General features: G+C 37.1%; 1 protein-coding gene and 1 long non-coding RNA gene across 17 annotated transcripts in view; one reads left to right on the forward strand and one right to left on the reverse strand.

Moving 5' to 3' along the window:
• Positions 1 to 23,363, reverse strand: part of sky (GTPase-activating protein skywalker) — a 314,139-nt gene that overhangs the window by 28,835 nt on the left and 261,941 nt on the right. The window lies entirely within an intron of this gene.
• LOC136841241 (uncharacterized) lies at positions 18,745 to 21,478 on the forward strand. Its single transcript, XR_010853848.1, has 2 exons — positions 18,745 to 20,673; positions 20,729 to 21,478. It is a non-coding gene; the product is annotated as an uncharacterized lncRNA (long non-coding RNA).

Below are 23,363 nucleotides of genomic sequence, written 5' to 3' on the forward strand. Positions count from 1 at the left end.
GTCCGAACCACATTACACCGAGAAATGAATTTCTATCACCAGAAATAAATTCCTCTAATTCTTCATTGGCCGGCCGGAGCCTCGAACTCGGGCCTAGCAAAGTGCTAGCCGAGAACTCCACCGATTCACCCAACGAGGAACTACCGCATGAGGCGCATTGACGGCACTACGAGGAATTTAAGAAAAAGCCATTTATTTATTTATTTTTTGTTTATTTAATTTTATTTATATATTTTTTATTTTTATTTATTTTTATATATTTTTTATTTTTATTTATTTTTATGTGTTATTTTCATTTTCATTTATTCTCATTATTTATTTATTTTCTTTATTTTTATTTATTTATTTTCTTTTATCTTTATTTATTTTTTTTTTTAGAAATGGATGGACGATCCGGACTTGTTCATCAAGTAATTAAGCCATCTAGATCTAGGAATAGTAAAAGACACGGCAAAGTTTATTGTCATCAAAAGAGATCTTACCCAAAGCATCACATTCATAGTTCAACAATTTATCATACAGTATATATATATATAATATATATATATATATATATATATATATATATATATATATATATATATATATATATATATATATAATATATATTATATATATATTATATATATATATATATATATATATATATATATATATATATATATATATATATATATATATATATATATATATATATATATATATATATATATATATATATATATATATATATATATATATATATATATATATATATATATATATATATAGATAGAGAGAGAGAGAGAGAGAGAGAGAGAGAGAGAGAGAGAGAGAGAGAGAGAGAGAGAGAGAGATTCAGCAGCAAGTGCTAACTGCACAAGTGGCATCTATAACTTTCTGGCAACACTTGCAAGATTTGCAGTACACATGTGTACAACGTACCTAGAATACTGCCTGGAAACACATGTGTACAGTATACAGTAAAATAAAAATGACTATAATACAACGTCGTGTCTCATACTACTTCCATACAGTACCCCGGGAAAGTCATTCTAAAATTTACCCAAGTTGACACCATAGCAAAAACTTAAATGGCCATGGGTTGTGGAGGACCTAATTTCCTCCACCTACACCTGAACCACTTCATTACCCCTACACGTCAATTAGCCAGTTGGCACCTGAGACTCGCATGAGCCAATCAGCGTCCGTAAAAGACTCGAGCAGCTCGCATGGCTGAGCATGGGTAATTTTCAGTCATGGCATTCTGACAGCTGCACATGCGCGCCTTAATTGCCATTTTTGTCATTAGGGTAATTAAGTCTAAATATACACAGTTGCACTGAAAATTGTGCCATCACGAGAGTAATGCACACTAGCGGATCCAGGGGCCTGGGCACGTACCCCTCCCCCCTCCCGAAAAATATAATATTAAAATTGAAGATTTAGACAACAACATAAATGAGAAGTATAAAAATAGGACAAAAATAAAAAATCTATTGTAGAAATAATCAAACTGAGAAAATTGTGTAAATGTATGTATATTATACACTATAAACTATAAATATATATATATATATATATATATATATATATATATATATATATATATATATATATATATATATATATATATATATATATATATGTATATGAAAATTGGTGGACCCCCTGAAATTTTTCTGGATCCGCTAGTGGTAATGCAGAAGTGAGGTCTGGGCTGTGTGAAAGCCTCTTCATATCACGTGCCCACTATAAAGTGTGCCGGGCACACTGTAGAGTGGTAGCTTATTTTAGGGACACTCTCCAAGGGCGTGGAATTCCTTGGATAGTGGGGAGGGGGAGGGGAGGGAGGGGGGAGGTGGTCCTGGCCTGTGACATTTGTTAATCTTCATGTTTAAATTTGACTTATATTTTAATATGTATATATATATATATATATATATATATATATATATATATATATATATATATATATATATATAGCTTGTGTGTAACACCACTGACCAACCAATAAATTGAGATCCACTTTTCTTCTTAAAAAATTTAGAATTAATAACTGACAGCAAATGGCAGCAATCTTTGCCTCTTGGCCTAAAATCCCCCCAAACAGCGATCAACAATTTTTTCTATTTTGAAAAATTCAGAATTATATACGCGTGTAGAGTAACATGGCTGAAATGCTCAAGTAACCGCGCAAAAAAACGCGAAATATTAAATGAGGTATGAAGGTAACAGTGGCTTCTTCCGTTCTTCATCTTTGATTTTCAAGAGGGGCGCACTGAAGATCAATATTCATTGCCACATCAAGGACTTCAAAAAGAAACAAGCAAAAATTCAGTAATTTGTCTGGGTAAAACGCAGTACGCAAAAGTTCTATTTTTTATCCGAACGCCGAAACTTACCGGGATCTCTTAAAAGAATGATTTTTTGCCACAAAATCATTCACAAACACAACGGAGAAAGCCCCCTGTAGCAATGTGTAAAAGCGCTGCATTACTTCACCAGAAGGAGTAAAGCCCATCTTTTTTTAAAACGAATTAACTGTCAAAATTACGCAAACGATATTCTGCCCTAAAATGGAAAACTGCAGTATCTGCAAAATTTTCGAAATTGAGATATGCCACCTGTTGGGCTCGTGAAACACTAATACACAAGTTACTGCAGTTTCAGAATGATTCTTCAATGCTTCATTTAGGGAGTCCCATTTGCAGTATCGGCAAAATCAATAGTAAGGCAATGAAAAACTGCAGCACCTACCATTTTTCTCAACTGTATTTTTGTAGATATTGCAGTCTTCCATTTTAGGACAGTATGGATGAGATACGGCAAATGATTCTTAATGGGTTCTAAGGGTTTAAAAAGGCACCTTTTTCGTAAATTCTCAGGGAACCCTTCCTGTCAAGAACTTACATAAGGTTCATAAATAAAATCTGAATTCCGAAATTATTCCAAGCAGCAGATGAAAAAGAACAATGACTCTATAAAACAGCGTGGAGGGAAGTGTGAACTCTCAATATCACGAAGTAAATATTACGGTAAAAAATGATTTGTATCATCGAAACTGACAGGAAGAACAACTGTTTTACCGGACAGAATAAACTGGTGTTCTATCAGGAAGAACTGCGCGATTCAAATCCGGAAACGCGCATGCTCAGTAGGCTCAGGATAAACAGAAAGATGCACTCGTAGAGCGAGAGAGAGAGAGAGAGAGAGAGAGAGAGAGAGAGAGAGAGAGAGAGAGAGAGAGAGAGAGAGAGAGAGAGAGAGAGAGAGAGAGAGAACCGGAAACACGCAAGCCTTAGTCGGCTTCGGACAGAGAGAGAGAGAGAGAGAGAGAGAGAGAGAGAGATGCTAAAAGTATCCTAACCTGGATTCACAACTGCGACACGGGGCGTTTCACATGTGACCTTCTGCGGTCCTTTTCGGTAGAGGGACTACACTGCCTTAACACTTTCACATCTACGACAGACAAGCCCCTAATAAAGGGGCTCAAGGCGAATAAATGAATAAAAAGCTCAGTTTTGTCAATGCACTAATTTACGTATATAAATTAATGTATATATGTATAACTATACATAGATTATATATATAATATATATATATATATATATATATATATATATATATATATATATATATATATATCTACACAAACATCAAGCTAGATATGTCCTTTGATATCCAATTCGCTCGACTTCGGGAATATCACCGAAAGGAAATAGCAAATAACAAATATCACCGAAAGGAAATAACAAATAACAACTGGTGTGTGTGCGTGTGTTTACCTTCTTAAGATGTATAATATTCTAAAACTAATCTCATGCGACTGCTGTTCACGTCGGGTCACTTTCTACGATGGAAAATGACTTGCAGAAAGAGCCCCTCCTTGGAAGATCCCCCGGCGAGCCTGGGCCGGGCGTCCTTGATACAGTAAATTCTCTGAGCCTGAAATTTTTCCTACCGCCAAAGCTCTTTAATGGAACTCGCTTTCACTACGCAGACCCCTACTGTCGCTGGGCGCTACTCCTGCGGCCGCCGCTGCTCCTGCAGGTGATTCTTAAAATGTCAGTGACGTCAAACGCTGGGGCAAAGGGAGCTTCCTTCCTGTAGCAGTTTCCAAGACCACCTTCGGGTACCAGAACAACTTTCTTCTGGCAAACACGGCAATAACAACAACAGTAGGATTGGCACATTTTCGATTGTCCCTTTTGTTGATGTTGCCTCGTCTGTTCGTTGTCGCCCAGGCGTTCTCCTTTGGAAAACTGAAATGGTTACGTCAAGATTCGTGGGCTCCAGGGACGAGCACGAGGTCACGTGGTCGCCAGAGGAGCCGTGAGCGAATTAGGACCACATGAGACGACGCATGCATAAAAGTATGGTCAATTTCACACTTCTTTCTGCGATTCACGAAGATGCTTTCGTCACCAGCGAGATGTTTCATAATAGATACAATTATTAGCAAAATCAACTTAGTGAATTTATATGCAAAAAATGAATCAGGACTAAATGATCTCACAATGATTTAATTTTTCCAGATTCATCAACTTAGGGAACATATGTACAAAAAATGAATCATGACCAAATGATCTTACAATGAATTAATTTTTCCGGGTCATACAAATTGAGTACTCCTTCCTATATTGTTATCCTTTGCTTCCTTAGCATTTTATTTTTACATTCACGCACAAGAGAGCCACTGATAGTAAAAGATTAATCATCTTACAACGTGCATCAATATCCATGGAGGCCTTAATTCAGCTCTTCTGACCTATGACCTCAAAGTATGACTTGACGTCACTTTGCATATCTGCTTCGTTAGCGGAGCGTTCATGGCAGATACGAAGGTGATTTCTCCTAAGTTCAAAAGTTATGCCCTAGGTTCAATTCTCATTTGATCTTTGACCACTCGGTATTAGTTTGAACCTGAACTCACTTTGCGCACTGGTCTCGTCAATGAAGTGTGGATGCCAGACTTCAAGTATAAACTTATTGCTAAGAGTTCAAGTATGACCTCGGCTCTTGGATCGACCACATTAACCTGCTGGATTCCCATCTCGTACAGATATATTAGAAGTTTTTAGTCTCGATTTTCAAAGATATTAAAATTATTGTCCTTTAAAACCATTCATCTTAACTTGCGGACGGAAGGACGTATAGAGGGGAATAAATACCTCAATTACTTTAATTAAACCGTTTAAAGATGATACCCCGGTGTTCCTCTGTATCAAACCTTGGTAAGAGCCTCTCTCTCTCTCTACGAACCTTATTAATAAATCATTCTATCACCGAGAAAGTTATAAAATCACTATTCCTGGACCATTTTTATTCTTCAAGCAAAGGCCGCTGGGACGGGCAATACCACGTGCCTGTCTGTTCAAACATAAATGAAAACAAAATTGACCGAGAATTGTAAAAAAGGAATAAGCTAAAAAAAACCGAAGAATGGTCATGAATGGAAGAAGAGAGTCGATGAATTTGTGGGAGTGACAGTGACTGACTGGGAGATGAAGGGGTAACAGACATGAAAGATTGAATTATGGACAAGGCACGGATATGAGAAAAGAGGAATGCCCGGAATTTCCTAAATATTACTTAAACTCACTCTCTCTCCCATATACATACATACATACATACATACATACATACATACATACACATATATACAGTATATATACATACACACACACACACACATATATATATACATATATATATATATATATATATATATATATATATATATATATATATATATATATATATATATATATATATATATATATATATATATATATATGACTATTTATCACATCACCGTGATTCATATACAATCTTGTGGCCGACTGGTTAGTGTGTCACTGTAGTCCTGATTCCTCGTCCGTCGCTGGTCTGACCCCACGGGACGGTGGACTTATTATCAACTAAAATTCCCCTTCGGTAACATATATGAAAATATATTACTTCTCTGAGGTAGAGTGAATTGGATATTAAAGGACGTTTGTAGTTTTGATTATATATATTATATATATATATATATATATATATATATATATATATATATATATATATATATATATATATATATATATATATATATATATATATATATATATATAGAGAGAGAGAGAGAGAGAGCTAGCATAATAACTACAAAAGCATGACTCGATTGAAGAACTATCTTTTCCGCATTTCTGGACTTAAACGAAGTTCCCATAACCAAAGTAGGTAGAGCATCAGGAAATTCTTTCTGCGGCAGGCGGCGGTGGTCGATGACACTTGTAGAAAAGAAGTCTCGAAAAATTCATAAACGTTTCAGCACAAATGCGTCTTTCTTTGTTGGAAGCTTCCCCGTTGGAGTTCTGCTTGCGATAAGTTGGAGTGATTCTCGGTCTGATACGACTTCTTCTTCTTCTTCTTCTTCTTCTTCTTCTTCTTCTTCTTCTTCTTCTTCTTCTTCACTGGGATGATAGTTGTTTGAAGTTTAACAATAAAATTAACACTTCGTTGCAACAGGTATCTACCAATAAAACTGTCAATGGGACGTACGAAATAATTCGTTATATACCTGATGTGGTGATATATAATTCGTTACGTACCTACAATTTTAAGTTCATTTATTTGAATTGGGATCGGAAATTTCACTTGCATTCGTTATAAGCCTGGAATGGAATGGAATATAGAATTCTGTCCCAAGGCCAAGCGCTGGGACCTATGAGGTCATTCAGCGCTGAAAGGGAAATTGACAGTAAAAGGTTCGAGAGGTGTAACAGGAGGAAAACCTCAAAGCAGTTTGCTCTATGAATCAATCGTTAAGAGAGGGTGGAAAGTAAGTACACTTTAGGAAAACTGAAATTGCTTTCGTCCGGCAACAGAAACAGCCGACCAGCTCAAAGCGAAACTGACTTTGGAATCATTAGGATCAACATCTGTCGACTTACTCCCCCCTAGAAAAAGGATCTTACATCTTTGTTTACAATACACCCAATTCCTCTGACCTTCGAGTGCTTTCACCCAGAGATGGAAATCACCCACCACTTCTGGGAAAAGGTAAATAAAGTGTCTCTTCCTATAGACAGACCGTCTTCGCCGGTTAAGGGGAATTTCATATCAAGATATTCCTTCGCCTCTCAGTGTTATTTTTATTCCTCGCCTCACGCAGGTTTTCTCATTATTTTGAGCAGGTGAATCGACAAAAAGTAATTTGGTTTAAAAAGCAGTTTACACAAGGAAAGGTACGGGCTAAATTATACGCAGCAAAATTAAAGGTAAATTATAATTAGCAAAATGAATAGGTAAATAATACGTAGCAAAATTAATGGGTAAATAATACGTAGAAAAATTAATAGGTACATTATACTTAGCAAAATTAAATTACATTAATTTAGCAAAAGGACAAGCAAAATTTACAGGTACATTATATTTAGCAAAAGGAAACAAAGACAAAATTAATGACAAAATTAATAGGTACATTATAACAAAAAAAACGGGGACGTCAAAATTTTGGTACACTATACTTAGTAAAAAAAATATTTGTGCAAAATTAATAGGACAAGATTACCAAGCAGGAAACAAAGACATGACTTATGATAACAAAAAACGGGGATGTCTTTGGCATCAAAATTATCTGTGTAAATATGATATCCCATATGAAACCAATGCACTAAAAAAAAACATACCTGCATATGCCCTAAAGAGAAAAATGGTTACTGTTTTTGTAAACACTTACTGTACAACAAAATGCACTACCTAAAAGCCAACTGACCAGCTTCTACTTAAAATGCTGAGTGTGGCCTTTGAAGAGGGACATAAGATTGCTTGAATTATTATTGTAAAAGGGCACCCAGACTACTGTGCTTTCGACTAAGGTATATGTTTGCTATTACGAAACAAAGAAAAAAAAAAATAAGCACAAGAGACTACATCTGACCGCCCTTAGAAGGAAACAGCTGCTGGAGGTCAACTTCAAGTTAAAGAATAATAAACGGATAAAGCTTCAAGCATAATATCTTTGCTAGCATTGTCTTGCACAAGATTTGCAACATTTATTCGTGAATTAAACTGAGGCAACAAAGGTTCTCTGAAAACCTCGACAGGGGTTCGCCAATCATCCGTTTAAAAGGAAACAGAGTCGACACTAAATCTTGCTTTGTGGAAGACACGCTCAAGCCCCAAAGATATATAATCATCTGTATCCATCTTGTGAAAGACGGATAGAATATACAATTTAGGCCGGAGGCCAAGCGCTGGGACCTATGAGGTCATTCAGTGCTGAAATGAAACTTAGGTCGAGCGCTGAAATGAAACTTCAGTTAAGAGGTTTAAAAGGTGTAACAAGAGGAAGACCTGGCAGTGGCACTATGAAAGTAAGATGGAAGAGAGAATATGAACGGAGGTACAGCAACAGGAATGGAAGGGATTGCAGCTAGGGGCCGAAGGGACGCTGCAAAGAACCTTGAGTAATGCCTACAGTGCACCACGTGAGGTGCACTGACGGCACTATCCCCCCCCTCCCCACGCCACACGGGGTCCATCATGTGAAAGACAGTAAGAGATTTATCTCTGGTGACAGAAATTCATTTCTCGTCATAATGTGGTTCGGATTCCACAATAAGCTGTAGGCACCGTTGCTAGGTAACCAGTTGGTTCTCAGCCACGTAAAATAAATCTAATCCTTCGGGCCAGCCCTAGGAGAGCTGTTAATCAGCTCAGTGGTCTGGTTGAACTAAGATATACTTAATTTTTGAAAGACAGTAAGGATTGGAGAGTTTCAAATTCTTAAATCTTAAGGGTGGAGGATCTTTCTCTATAGCAACCAAGCCTGTAGCTTAATGTTCGTACCAAGTTAGACTATGCATGAACATCATGATGTGAAGCATACAAAGATAAAATAAATAAAAAATAGCGTCGTGAGCTTGGAAGTTGGCTTTCGTTACGTCATCATATATTTTGACGTTTTATTAAAAATTTCCCCATTTTTTACGTTGTGGTCTTGCCTGCATTTTTAATTTTTCTTTTTTGCGTTTTTTCATCCAAGCAGATCTTAAAATCTCGTTGAAATACGACTGCGAATAGGATGTATTGCGTAGATAAGGTCAGAGTGCAATGATTAAGAGCACTGCTGTCAATCCCAAGGCGACTCAAACCTGCGAACTCATAGTAGTATTATCTAGTGCTGTTCAGTCGCGTGACGCATGAACCCAGTATTGCAAAAAAAAAAAAATAAAAAAAAAAAAATAAAAAAAAAACAACAGACTGTGTGCAGGTATATTGAACAGATTTGATGAATGGGGTAACTGATAACAGAATTTTAACTTAAATGGGGTTTCACTATTTATTCTCTACAATTATCTTGGGATTTCTTCGCTAGTTTTCTGTCCGTCCGCACTTTTTCTGTCCGCCCTCAGGTCTTAAAAACTACTGGGGCTAGAGGGCTGCAAGTTGGTAGGTTGATCATCCACTCTCCAATCATCAAACATACCAAATTGCAGCCCTCTAGCCTCAGTAGTTTTGATTTTATTTAATATTAAAGTTGGCCATGATCGTGCGTCTGACAACGCTATAGGACAGGCCACCACCGGGCCATGGCTGGAAGTTTCAAGGGCCGCGGCTCGTACAGCATTATACGCTGTACTGAAAACTTGACTGCGCCGAAGAAACTTCGGCGCATTTTTTGTGTGTTCACTTATAAAATTTCATGAGTATTCCTTTCCAAATTTACTATTACATGAAATATTAAGTCTAAAATCGCTCTAAAACTTCTTTGCCTCATCTCACTCGAAAAGCAGCAAAGGATTTGATAAAACTAGATTAAAAACCTGTCAGTGACCTAAACTACTGCATATGTCCTATTCCCCTCTCCGAACAGAGCAATCACGAGCGGAAGTTCATGGAAACCTTCCCAACTTGAAAGCACTTCACCCCAGATCTTGACCTAATCAACTGGATAAGTTCATGGGTGAACTCCGTCGAATCCAACTAAATCGCATTCTCTCAAATTTAAGGAGACCTTCAACCAACGTAAACACTGGACTTACGCAAAGTGTCTTGCTTATAAAATGTCTTCCAAAGGCCTCTTAGGGTTTTTCTTCCTTGGGTTCAATTAAATCTGACAGAGGCCTGGGGAACCAGCAGAGGCACCGATAACATCACAGAAACGCTTTAGTTTGTGCTGAGGAGGAAAATGGCTTGGTCAAACAAAGTTCGTCCTCTAAAAATAGCTACAGATTCTCCTGGATAGTGAGACGTGGAGTAAATATCAGAGTGTGAACTGAATACAGAATTTAGGCCAAAGGCCACGCACTGGGACCAATGAGGTCATTCTGCGCTGAAACGGAAACTGACAGTAAAAGTCTGAGAGGTGTAACAGAAGGAAAATCTCAAAGCAGTTGCACTATGAATCAATTGTTAGGAGAGGGTGGAAATTAAGATGGACGAAAGAGAATATGAAAGGAGGTACAGTAAAAGGAACAAAAGGGGCTGCAGCTACACCAGGAACCGAAGGGACGCTGTAAAGACCCTTAAGTAATGCCTACAGTGCACCACAAGAGGTGCACTGACGGCACTATGGGGTAAATATAATAGAGGACCCTTTCTCTTTTTGTACTTCGTGCCTTTCGCTCCCTGTCTTCATCTATAGACTTTTCTTTGCCCTGGGCACTGTCTTCGCTTAAATGCCCATTACCAATGGGCAGCAGGACATTATATTTCCTGCAAATCAAACCGTGAATGTTTCACTTCATGCGAATGGTTGAATAACCAATAACTTTCCTGTAATCTTTAAGACGACGTCCAAGAATATATTTCCATTGAAAATCTTTTATAACCAACGTTGCATTTAACTTGAAAAGAACTGAACGATGAACGCAAAAATGACGGTAAATCATGACCGTCAGCTTGCAAAGACGACCATTCAGAGAAAGTGGAAGAAAACTTGAAAAAGAAACGAACAAAAATAACAATACTTGTACACCTGCACAGTGAACTCTTCTTGACGCAGACTTCATTACCAAGACAATCTTCAAGTTAAAAGAAAGACCTCTACCGTGACACAGATCTCGGATGAAGAAAAAAAACGAGCACCCTTCATCCAGAGAAGAAACGAAAAACGACAACGACCCGACAGCATTTTCCCCGAGATGTAACCGAGTACCGGGACCTTTCCCTGAAAAAAGCGGGACGCCATATCTTAAAAACTAACCACTGAATTTTCTTTAAAATAATCTCATTAAGTTTCCCACACCCAAATTACCATCACGATTACCACCTATCTCAACCTAATCTACTCTAATCTAATCTAACCTAACCTTAATCTAACCTAACCTAACCTAAACTAGGGGCATGGCAAAAAAAAAACCGGGGGTGGTACAATACTCGCATACATCTCTGGAATTTGCGACCCGCCATAAAGTCTGACCGACACGGACCCAACAGCAACATTAAATCCGCTGGACAACAATTAACAACAACTTAAAGGAAAAGTAACAACGATTTCAACATTCCATCATTGTTAGGCAGTACAGAGAGATCCATAAAATCAACGACGAAATCCATAAAATTGGCAATAAAAGTGTTGGCAACGTTTGTTATCTGCCTGTGATGGAGAAAAAAGGCTTTCCCTTCCGAGGTGAAATGAAAGTCTCCTAAAAGTGGGTTGCCATCACTCGTGCGTTTACGTACAGACATATTACAGTGGAGTTCCCTAACCTTTTGACTGCTTACAATAATATTCTTATGACTGAAATTAGGAGCTTGACGTGCAAAATACTGGTTTATATGAAATTATTATTATTATTATTATTATTATTATTATTATTATTATTATTATTATTATTATTATTATTATTATTATTATTGTGTATCGCGAATGATCGAGCTTATCTTCAGTAGAATCCCAAGACCATCTGCTATTATTATTATTATTATTATTATTATTATTATTATTATTATTATTATTATTATTATTATTATGATTATGAGCATTATCTTATAGATCCCAAGACCATCTCTGTTATTATTATTATTATTATTATTATTATTATTATTATTATTATTATTATTATTATTATTATTATTATACTCCAATCTAGCAAGATCTGTATTGGCATACGAAATTGATAGTATGAAAATGAAACCACATCTAAAAGACACTGTCGATTTGGGACTGAAGCTCTGAGAAGAATATCAGGTAGTCAGGAGGCAGCATATTTATAAATACCACAGAGAAAAATGACGGAAGTTCCCTATATAGATGAGACAAGGACGAATTAAGGAGTGGAGGTGGCTTAGGCCTATTCTTCACAGGACCTGGGGGAGAATGGTACGTGATACGCGCCAGCTGGGTTCCTGTAGACACCAGAAGAGTTGAAGAACAAAGGTCTACTGGAAATAACTGGGGGTTTTGTTGGGGGGGGGAGGCATAGGAGAGGCATGGGTGGCGGTATTTCTGGCGTCACACGGCTTCGTAGGCACTTGTGAAGACGCTTATGCATCATTCGAAATTTATAGCAAAAGGTTCTCGATTTGTTATTCAATCTAAGAACTAAAAAATGGACCAAATTTTGAAAAAATAAAAATTGAAAAATTAAAACAGCAATAATATACCCGCGAGCGAACAAGCATAGCACAGCACAAAACAGCATCAGAAACAGCTTTTGTTACAATTTCAAAACATAGAAATCTGTTTTTTTCTGAACTTATAATAAAAAAGATGCATCATAAGACGGTATTTCTTAGGTATCCAACTTCGCGAAAACTCTATAACCATCATAATTTTTACTCTTATTTACTTGCAATTACAATATACAGCACATTATTACTTTACACATTCGACCTCTCTTTGGTAAGGAAGCCCAAAATGTAATGCCCTTCTGAAACAAATAATCATATACAAATATATATACACATATTGTGTGCGCGTGCATACTGTATACATACACATCAAACAAACACAAAAAACATATACTGTATATATATACTGTATGTATATACTGTATATATATATATATATATATATATATATATATATATATATATATATATATATCATCAAACATTACTACAGGTGAAAAATAAGAGACGGAGTGTAGGTCCTGACCGGTTTCAACTTTATTTCCAAGCCATTGACGAAGGACTGTGGTAATGTGTGATAAATGAATCACTTGATAAAGTGATTATAATCATGTGTGTAATTTATATATATATATATATATATATATATATATATATATATATATATATATATATATATATATGTATGTATATATATATATACACACACACACACACACACCCCATTTCAATAACAGCACCAGCTCTCAAGAACAATAATTCTGTAATAACATCTGAAGCACGACAAGCGAGGAAAAATAATGGTCAACAGATCTGGACTTCAACGCAGTTCCGATAGCAGAAGTAGGGAATACTTCAAATAGCAAAGAGATTCATCTCGCAGCGACAGCAGGCGGTCGATGACAAAGAATTCGTACAAGAGGGAAATTCCAACAACGTTACTCGGTCCGGTCCCAAATACTCTTTTTTTTTTTTAAGTGTACAGGTACACTTAAGCTCTAGGAAAACTAAGGGGCCTTCGTCCATCACTAGACACAGTTGACCAAAAAATGTTATTTAGTTCTCTCATTTGAAAACATTTTTATCTATTTATTATTTTTTTTTTAATAAGTGATATCTCTTGATTTTGTATTTCCCTTTAACTTTTGTTACCTCTTTCTAATGAGCACCATACTCTTTGGGAGCTTGAATTGCGAGTCATAATAATAATAATAATAATAATAATAATAATAATAATAATAATAATAATAATAATAATAATAATAATAATAATAATAATAATAATACCTTATCATATTCTTTGGAAGATTGAATTTCGAGCCAATGGCCCCTTTGATGGGCTTGTTCCATAAGAATAGGGTTCGTCCTCTGAATAATAATAATAATAATAATAATAATAATAATAATAATAATAATAATAATAATAATAATAATAATAATACCTTATATTCTTTGGAAGCTTGAATTTCAAGTCAATGACTTCTTTGGTGGACTTGTTCCATATGAATAGGGTTCGTCTTCTGATTAATAATAAGAACAATAATAATAATAATAATAAATAATAATAAATAATAATAATAATGTCAAGAGATATGCATTTTATTTTTTTAACAAAATAATTACTCCTCTTGACCTTGTTGTACTTTCAACTGGCGAAGGGGGAAATCCCCGTCGCTCGAGAAAGGTGATGGGGATTTCGCCTTCGAGATGTTTCTGACGTAATGTTTCTTCCTCTTTTGATGGAACTTCAATTTTTCGAGCAACTAAACTTATTCTGAGCAGCTGGGTATGTATTTAAATATTCTAAGGAGCTAAATACATTCTGAGTAACTAACATACTCTGAGCAACTGATTATGTATTTCAATATTCTGAGCAACTAATTCATTTTATTTCAATATTCTGAGCAACTAATTTATGTATTTCAATATTCTGAGCAACTAATTTATGTATTTCAATATTCTGAGCAACTAATTTTGTTATTTCAATATTCTGAGCAACTAATTTATGTATTTCAATATTCTGAGCAACTAATTTATTATTTCAATATTCTGAGCAACTAATTTATGTATTTCAATATTCTGAGCAAATCATTTATGTATTTCAATTCTAAGCAAAATTTAAGATCAATATTCAGCAAAATTTATTATTTCAATATTCTGATCAATTAAAATAAATAGCAATCAATATATTCTAAGCAAATAAGATCTGAGCAGCAAAATATATATTTCAATATTATGATCAATTAAAATATATATATATATATATATATATATATATATATATATATATATATATATATATATATATATATATATATATGTTCTGGGCTCTAAATGTATTCTGAGCAATTAAAAATATATCAAAATGTTCTAAAGCAACTTATATTTTCTGAACAACTAAATATTTATTTCAATATCCTGAGCAACTAAACATGTATTTCAATATTCAGATCAATTAAATTAAACATTTTTTTTTTCTGGGCACTAAATGTATTCTGAGTAATTAAATTATCTCGGTATTCTAAGCAACTTACATATTCTGAGTAAATATATATTTCGTTATCTTCAGTAACTAAATATGTCATTTCAATACTCTGAACAACTTGATACGCTTCGAGCAACGGAATTAACAGCGCATGCGTCTTCCAACAAGAAGTTTCTAGAAGGAAACAGGCGTCACAATCACAGCCACGAGATTACTAAGCGCAGCACAAATGAATGACTCAGGAGAAAGGAACTGGATATCTCATGTACCAGAAATACTTTGTGGTAATATATAATTCATTATGCAACAAAGACTGGCTAAAAACGGCTCAGATCTGCGTACGAAAACAAAAAATATCGTTACTATTTCTTAAAAAGGCCTTTTTTTTTGGAAACAAGGCTTACTATGAAAATCAGTACAGAGACGCAGCGGAAAAATGCCAGTGTGAACTTTTACACGTTCTAAGACCAGGTTTGGCTCACTGTGCTGAGGCGTGGCGAACGTTTAAGTTTGGCTAAAAGTTTTGGGCAAGACTCAGAGAATAATTTCAGTGGAATGACGTGAGAAATGGACAGCAACAAAGGGATTTTAATTGCCGAGTAAACTGTACCAAAAAAAAAAAGGAATTCCATTTCCTGACAACATATTTCACACGGCATTTCCTCGGTCTATAATACCGTGTAAACAGTTGTGATTTATATCAACACAGGTGAAAACAAGAAAACATTTCCAACCACTGAAAATATATCACCTTTCGCAGGAAACATCCACCTTCCTCAACATACCTAAAATATGACTCAACTGTTTACTAACACCATCCACTATAGTAAACGCTGGCTGGATCTTGGAAAAGATTAGGAAAGGGAGTGACCATCCTTTAGTAAACGGTAGCTGGATCTTGGAAAAGATTAGGAAGGGGAGTGATACGGGTAAGAACAGATAAATTTATGTAAACAAATATCAAATACCTACAAAAACAAACTGAATTCTTCGATGGTTGTTGGCACGTTATGATTATGATTGATTATGAAATTTAGGTCTTCAAGACCAAGCGGGTGGGCGGGGTGGACCAATCGACTGGATTTTAAGGTCAATTGGGAGTTAACAGTTCTTTGCAGGCACCTGAACGGCTTCGAGCTGGAAAAGGATGAACGAAGCATTGGATAGGCGCCATTAGTAGTGACTCATCCGGCAGGAGAACAATTGATCAGCATGGAAAAAGCCGAGGAATACTAATGAAACGACGACTCCATACACGAAATCTGCGATAATGGTACCAGGCACAATTTGGTTTCTATTGGATGATTAACATGTTACACCACATTGTGTAAAGTCTCAATGACCTTCTCTTTATTATCTCTGAAGACTCTGAGTGAATCTTGATCGCTGGATGGTGGACTGCCAGACTGACGACAGATTAAATAATGTATTGATTTCAAATATGCGTACATGCGTCTGTAGCCCAATGGTGCCCAAGTAGGACCATCCTTGGTATACAACTCCATATGACGACGACTCGAGAGGGCATCTTTTGAATAAGCGATGAATTCGGTCTTTGTTATGAGGTCACAGCCAGGAAGGAGAAAGGTATACAGGGATGGCAACCCGTGGATAATATCAGAACTACCAGCTCTTACGAGTAAAAGAATTATACTCGTGTGGAGTTGGTTTCATGAACTTCAATACTAAGCGGGCAGGCTAAGTTGGCACCTACCAGTTACACTGCTTCATATGAACTTGATCATCAGTACTTTGTCATTTAAAAGAGGCATTTTCTTTGTCGCTCGTTTACACGTTTAGCGATTTTGAATTTAACTGAATATAGAATTCAGGCCAAAGACCAAGCACTGGGACCTATGAGGTCATTCAGCGCTCAAACGGAAATTGACAGGAGGTTTGAAAGGTGTAACAGGAGGAAAACCTCAAAGCAGTTGCACTATGAATCAATTGTTTGGAAAGGCTTCAAAGTAAGATGGAAGAAAAGTTAATACCTTAGTTTACCCAGACCACTGAGCTGATTAACAGCTCTCCTAGGGCTGGCCCGAAGGATTAGACTTATTTTACGTGGCTAAGAACCAACTGGTTACCTAGCAACGGGACCTACAGCTTATTGTGGAATCCGAACCACATTATACCGAGAAATGAATTTCTATCACCAGAAAGAAATTCCTCTAATTCTTCATTGACCGGCCGGAGACTCGAACTCGGGCCTAGCAGAGTGCTAGCCAACAACTCTACCGACTCGTTCAACGAGGAACTTGTAAGATGGAAGAAAGAGAATATGAAAGTAGGTACAGTAAAAGGAAGGAAAGGGGTTGAAGTTAGGGGTCGAAGGCACGCTGCAAAGAACTTTATAATAAATGCCTACAGTGCACCACATGAGGTGCACTGGCGGCATTACCCCCTACGGGGTTTACCGATTTTGTTTAGTAGGCTTTCTTGCCGACAGCTTCTCATTCTACAGAAAGGGCCATGAACCATCTACAGAGCTGAGTTGCCAGATGTTTCCTTAGGGCATCATGACGCGTACAGAAATTCATGGGGACTAATGAACCATTATTTCCCTTCCTCCTTCCACAGAACTATCACGCATAGTTAATCGTTCGCTCTTCATACAGGGATGGCAGACAGACATTCAAATTAATCTTCGTTTACGGTAGAGTCAGTAGTTTCGCCTAATTATAGCATAAAATCATCCACAAAATCCAGATGAATTGGAATAAATCATTTCACCCGAGACACAAAAACGAAAACCCAAATTACCGGAACTTCGACAAGAATTTTTAACATGTTAGAACGATCAAATTCAAAAGAAACTCGCCTCAAAATGAAATGAATGTTAATGTGACCTAACAATGACCTTAACATCATGTATCGCCTTTCACAAACGCCATTATCACGATAGCTTCATTGACAGCAGGGTTAACAGAGCTGGTTGGCAGATGCAGTCAGTATCGAGTCTACCTCGAATCTGAGATAGTCTCACAATATCCCTTTCTTGACGGTTTCACCGTTTGTAATCAAACTCAAAATACTCTTAAGTCTACAAATGACAAACTGGAGAGCTTTATTGTGAGAGGGAAAGAAGGCCAAAATTTATAAATTTTCAAAGTAATTTGTATTTTTCCTAAGATACAAACCTACACTTTCGTAAATGGAGTTTGTCGCGCAAGGCGCACTGTGGCCGTCATTGACTGAAACAAAATCCTATCGTCTATAACATAGGCCTGTGCACTCGTGCAAATAATAATAATAATAATAATAATAATAATAATAATAATAATAATAATAATAATAATAATAATAATAATAATAAATAAATAAATAAATAAAAACTTATGCAAATCATAATTACAATAAATATTTTGAATTGCACTTAGTTCACGTACTGTAAAAACATTCAGATTTGAATAGAATAGATTACGATTACTGAATTTTGGCCAAAAGCCAAGCACTGGGACCTATGAGGTCATTCAGCACTGAAGAGGAAATTGAGAGTAGAAAGTTCTGAAAGGTCTAACAAGAGGAAAACCTCAAAGCAGTTGCACTATGAAACAATTGTTAGGAGAGGGTGGATAGCAAAATAGAAGAAAGAGAATATGAACGGAGGTACAGTAAAAGGAATGAAAGAGGATGCAGCTAGGGGCCGAAGGGACGCTGCAAAGAACCTTAAGTAATGCCTACAGTGCACCTCACTACCCCCGTAAGGGAAACATTCAGATTTGAGGTGATCAACAGAAATCGGAGTTGGTGTCTTATTCCAAACATACCGCACGTCTTCATGAAACTCTCGGTATCAATATTACAATATTCATGATAATGTTAATTGGGCAGGTTCCGGGAAGGTACTGCTGAATAACCGATGCATAACGCATATTTTCCTCAATGTTTAGCACTTTCACCTACGATTTGATTTTGATTAATTTTGAATTACGAAGTTTGGTCTCAAGACCTGGCACAAGAATGCTTTCTGCAAATGAAAAACGCTAATGGTAGCTGCATTTCTATATAACTGCTGAATCTTGGATCAAAAACCCGTGCAGGAACTTTCACATTAGCTATTCTAGACACTGAAAAGGTTCATCAACAGCGCGTCGAACTCTCCACCGACTATACCACTGAATAACCTCACAGGCACTACCAGTTTTCCTGGGTATTATGGGTACTATGGTCCTTTTTTAAATGCCTCTATCAAGCCACCTTTCCACTGCTTTCTAGGCCTATTTTCCCTTCCGACACTTCGAACTATACATTCTTATCACCTACATTTCGCCATCCATTCTTTCCACAAGACCAAACCATCTCAGAAACAGAGCAATCCTATCACCTACGAAAACCTGTTTGCATGCCCGTCCGCACTTTTTTCCAGTCCGCCCTCAGATCTTAAAAACTACTGAGGATAGAGGGCTGCAAATTGGTGTGTTGATCATCCACCCTCCAATCAACAAACATACCAAATTGCAGCCCTCTAGCCTTAGTAGTTTTTATTTTATCTAAAGTTAAAGTTAGCCATAATCGCGCTTCTGGCAACGATATAGGCCAGGCCACAACCGGGACGTGGTTAAAGTTTCATGGGCCGCAGCTCATAAAACATTATACTGAGACCATCGAAAGATAGATCTATTTTCGGTGGCCTTGATTATACGATGTACAGAAAACTCGAATGCGCCGAAGAAACTTGGGCGCATTTTATACTTTTTTTTTTTTACTACTGCTTCTATTACCGATTCCTTACCATTCCAATTCTTATTACCACACATACTAAACAAGCAATTCATTCTAAACAGCTTCGACCTTTTTTTTTTCCCCGTGATCCAAATTCACAATTTTAATTCCATAAAGGAGGCTTGGCACAACAATCCCATCATAGATTGCCACCCTGACCTCAAATATTTTCTTATCCTACCATTATCCGTTATACTCACTCCTAAATACCTATGGTAATCAACTTCTTCCATTGAATACTATAAGGAATTTAGGCCAAAGGCCAAGCGCTGAGAGCTGTTAGGTCATTCAGCACTGAAAGGGAAACTGACAATAAGAAGGTTAGAAAGGTGTAATAGGAGGGAAAACCTTTCAGCTGCACTTTGAAACAACTGCTTGAGGGGTGGAAAATCAGATGGAAGAAAGAAAATATGAACGGAGGTACAGTAAAAGGAATGACAGAGGTTGCAGCTAGGGGGCGAAGGGACGCTGCAAGGAACCTTAAGTAATGTCTACAGTGTACCACGTGAGGTGTACTGACGGCGCTAACCCCCAATGGGGAACTTCTTCCATTCTACCAATTTACTTTAAATTTTGTTTTCCTGGTTCCCTCTGACCCTCAAAGTATTGCTGTACTTATATTTATCCTTAAACTTTCACCTCTTGTTAGAACTTTCAATTTTTCACCAGTTTCTGAAGTTTTTCTTATCCACAATAAGTTTAGTATATCTGCGAGCGTCAACCATTCTACACCCAATTCGCGCACCGTTTTCGTATCTTACAACTAGGCACAGCCATCCCATTTCTTTTTTTTTCTTCTCACGTCATTTCAAATGCAAAAATACTGAGCAGCCAAGGAGACCTACTGTAATATCCATAAGGCCCACTTCTACACCAAATGAATCCCGCTCCCATCTGCATTTCCTAAAAATGAGGTCCCACATTTCCTAAAAATGAGGTCCCACTCCATCTACATTTCCTAAAAATGAGGTCCCACTCCCATCTACAATTCCTAAAAATGAGGTCCCACTCCCATCTACAATTCCTAAAAATGAGGTCCCACTCCCATCTACATTTCCTAACACTCCACTTTCCTTGCACAGATTTTATTGCTCCTAACCTCTGTATAATACACCCTCAACACCTTTCAAAAGTGTCTCTCCATCAGTACTATCTGCACTGAAATCTTCCTTGCAAAAGACAGCTCTGGAAAGAATTAATTCAAATCACATTCACAGAAGTCTTCCAAGATGAATTTTTGCCACATCTGCCTACAGAAGATTCCAAGTTAACTAACAAATTTATACTGGAATGCACGTTTCTAACGTAGGTCCGAGAGAGGCGTAACATTTTCCAATAGTCGTTTAATATTTATGGGAAAAGGCCACGAAACACAGGTGCCTGCTTGTGGAACTGGAAAGGATAGCTGTGAATGGAATACGAAAACAGGGCGGTGCTTTGTTAGCTTACCTGTAGAGACTTGAGGTTAAGAGAGGTAGGTCTTGAAGAAAGTGGAATATGTCAAAGTATTCCTCCACGAGGTGGATGGGGGAAGCATTGAAGATGGAACGACGTATACAAGAACGGATGATGAAAGAATAGAAGTGGGTGACTCACAAGGTTATAATGTACGTAAATGTTATGTGGATGATAATATATCAGAATAAGATAAGGGGGTGATTCTCGGCAAGCTCGAAGATGGAAGGCAGAAGCAGCTTTGCAGAAAGTTGGGAATAAAAAGAAAGAATTTCACCCATTTCAAATCTTTTAAATATAAAAAGAAAGATTATGCTTTATGGATATTGTAAAAGGACTGCAAGGTAGCCGACACGTAAAGGATGTCTGAAGTGTTAAATACGAATAAAAAAAATAAAGTGGACGACCCAAATACTTTTTATAATTTAATACACATGAATTAGAATATAAAATCTAGCCCAGAGGCCAAGCGCTGACACCTATGAGACCACTCAGGACTGAAAATACATTTGGGCCAAGCGCTGGGACCTACGAGACCATCCAGGGCCGAAAATATTGATAAATTTATAATTTATGAGGGTGGAAAGTAAGCTAGAAAAGGAAAATATGAACGGAGGTTTAGTAAAAGGAATGAAAGGGGCTGCAGCTGGGGGCCGAAGAGACGCTGTAAAGAACCCGAAGTAATGCCTACAGTGCACCACATGAGGTTCACAGACGGCACTACCACCATACGGAGTATTAATGCACCTGAAGAAAGGAAAGTTGAAAGATAAACATATAGTGAAAATATTAGAAAATTTTATCATGTGTAAACAGATGGATTTATATTTTAAGAGGCCGAGGAGACCTGGAAAGGGTCAGGTGCCAAGGTTGGCAGGGCGGAATGAGAATGTTGGAACAAGTGCCAGTGCGCACGCGAAAAAAAAGCGTCAAGAGGGCGCGTATACCACTGGTGACGCTCGTGTAGGGGTATGGAACGGCGGTGAAGGTTTCCTACACAGCAATAGAACAGAATAGAATATAGAAATTAGTCCCCAAACGCAGGAACCTATGAGACCTACGAGGTCATTCAGCGCTGAAATGGAAAATGACAGTAAGGTGGTTTGACAGGTATAACAGGAGGAAAACCTTGCAGTTGCACGATCAAACAATTGTTATGAGAGGGTGAAAGTCAGATGAAAGAATATGAACTGATGTACAGTAAAAGGAAATGAAAGGGGTTGCAGCTAGGGGCCGAAAGGACGCTGCAAAGAACATTAAGTAATGCCTACAGTGCACCGCATGAGGTGCACTGACGGCACTTAACCCCCTACGGAGTCCTACATAGGAGGTTCAACCTTGATACGGCAAGTTAGGCGGATGAAAGGAGCAGTGAGTAATGTCTATTTTCTCTGAATATACCTACGCATAAGGAAATGCCTTCGCAAAATCATAGGGTTAAACACTTGATTGCATCTCAACTCCCAGCTGTCTTGACAATCATATAAAAAAGCAATTCATATTTATATTTATATGACATGACATCTTGCGTGTATTGCTTATAAACCAAAATATAAAATTTAATAAAACATACTCTCTCTACAAATAAAAGTCCGTTCCAACATTAACTCAGCTTACTTGTTATAAAGTATATTTAGTACTGAAACACAAAAATAGGGGGAGGGGGTTGTCAACTAACGGAAAATCTGGATGGCCAAATGAACGAGACTTGTTCCTTTCCAAAAGTGTGTTGTTATGAGATCAAACAAAATGCAAGAACGACTTAACACCCTCAAGAAGTCTCCGGGACAAAAACACGCTAACCTTAAAAGCATTATGCAATCAAAGCGATCTCGAGGAAGTTTGTACAAAAGATGGAATCAACAAGCAGTGACATACCGAGAGAGAGAGAGAGAGAGAGAGAGAGAGAGAGAGAGAGAGAGAGAGAGAGAGAAATAAACATGAGCTAACTATGAGAACGGAAACTGTGTGTGTGTGTGTGTGTGTGTGTGTGTGTGTGTGTGTGTGTGTGTGTGTGTGAATGTGAGAGAGAGAGAGAGAGAGAGAGAGAGAGAGAGAGAGAGAGAGAGAGAGAGAGAAATTCCAGCTAACTGACGCTAACTATGAGACGCTCACGATAGCACAGCGAAATGCCCACAATGAGTCAGCT

The sequence above is a fragment of the Macrobrachium rosenbergii genome, chromosome 8 (genome assembly GCF_040412425.1).
Source record: "Macrobrachium rosenbergii isolate ZJJX-2024 chromosome 8, ASM4041242v1, whole genome shotgun sequence".
NCBI classification, from domain to species: domain Eukaryota; kingdom Metazoa; phylum Arthropoda; class Malacostraca; order Decapoda; family Palaemonidae; genus Macrobrachium; species Macrobrachium rosenbergii.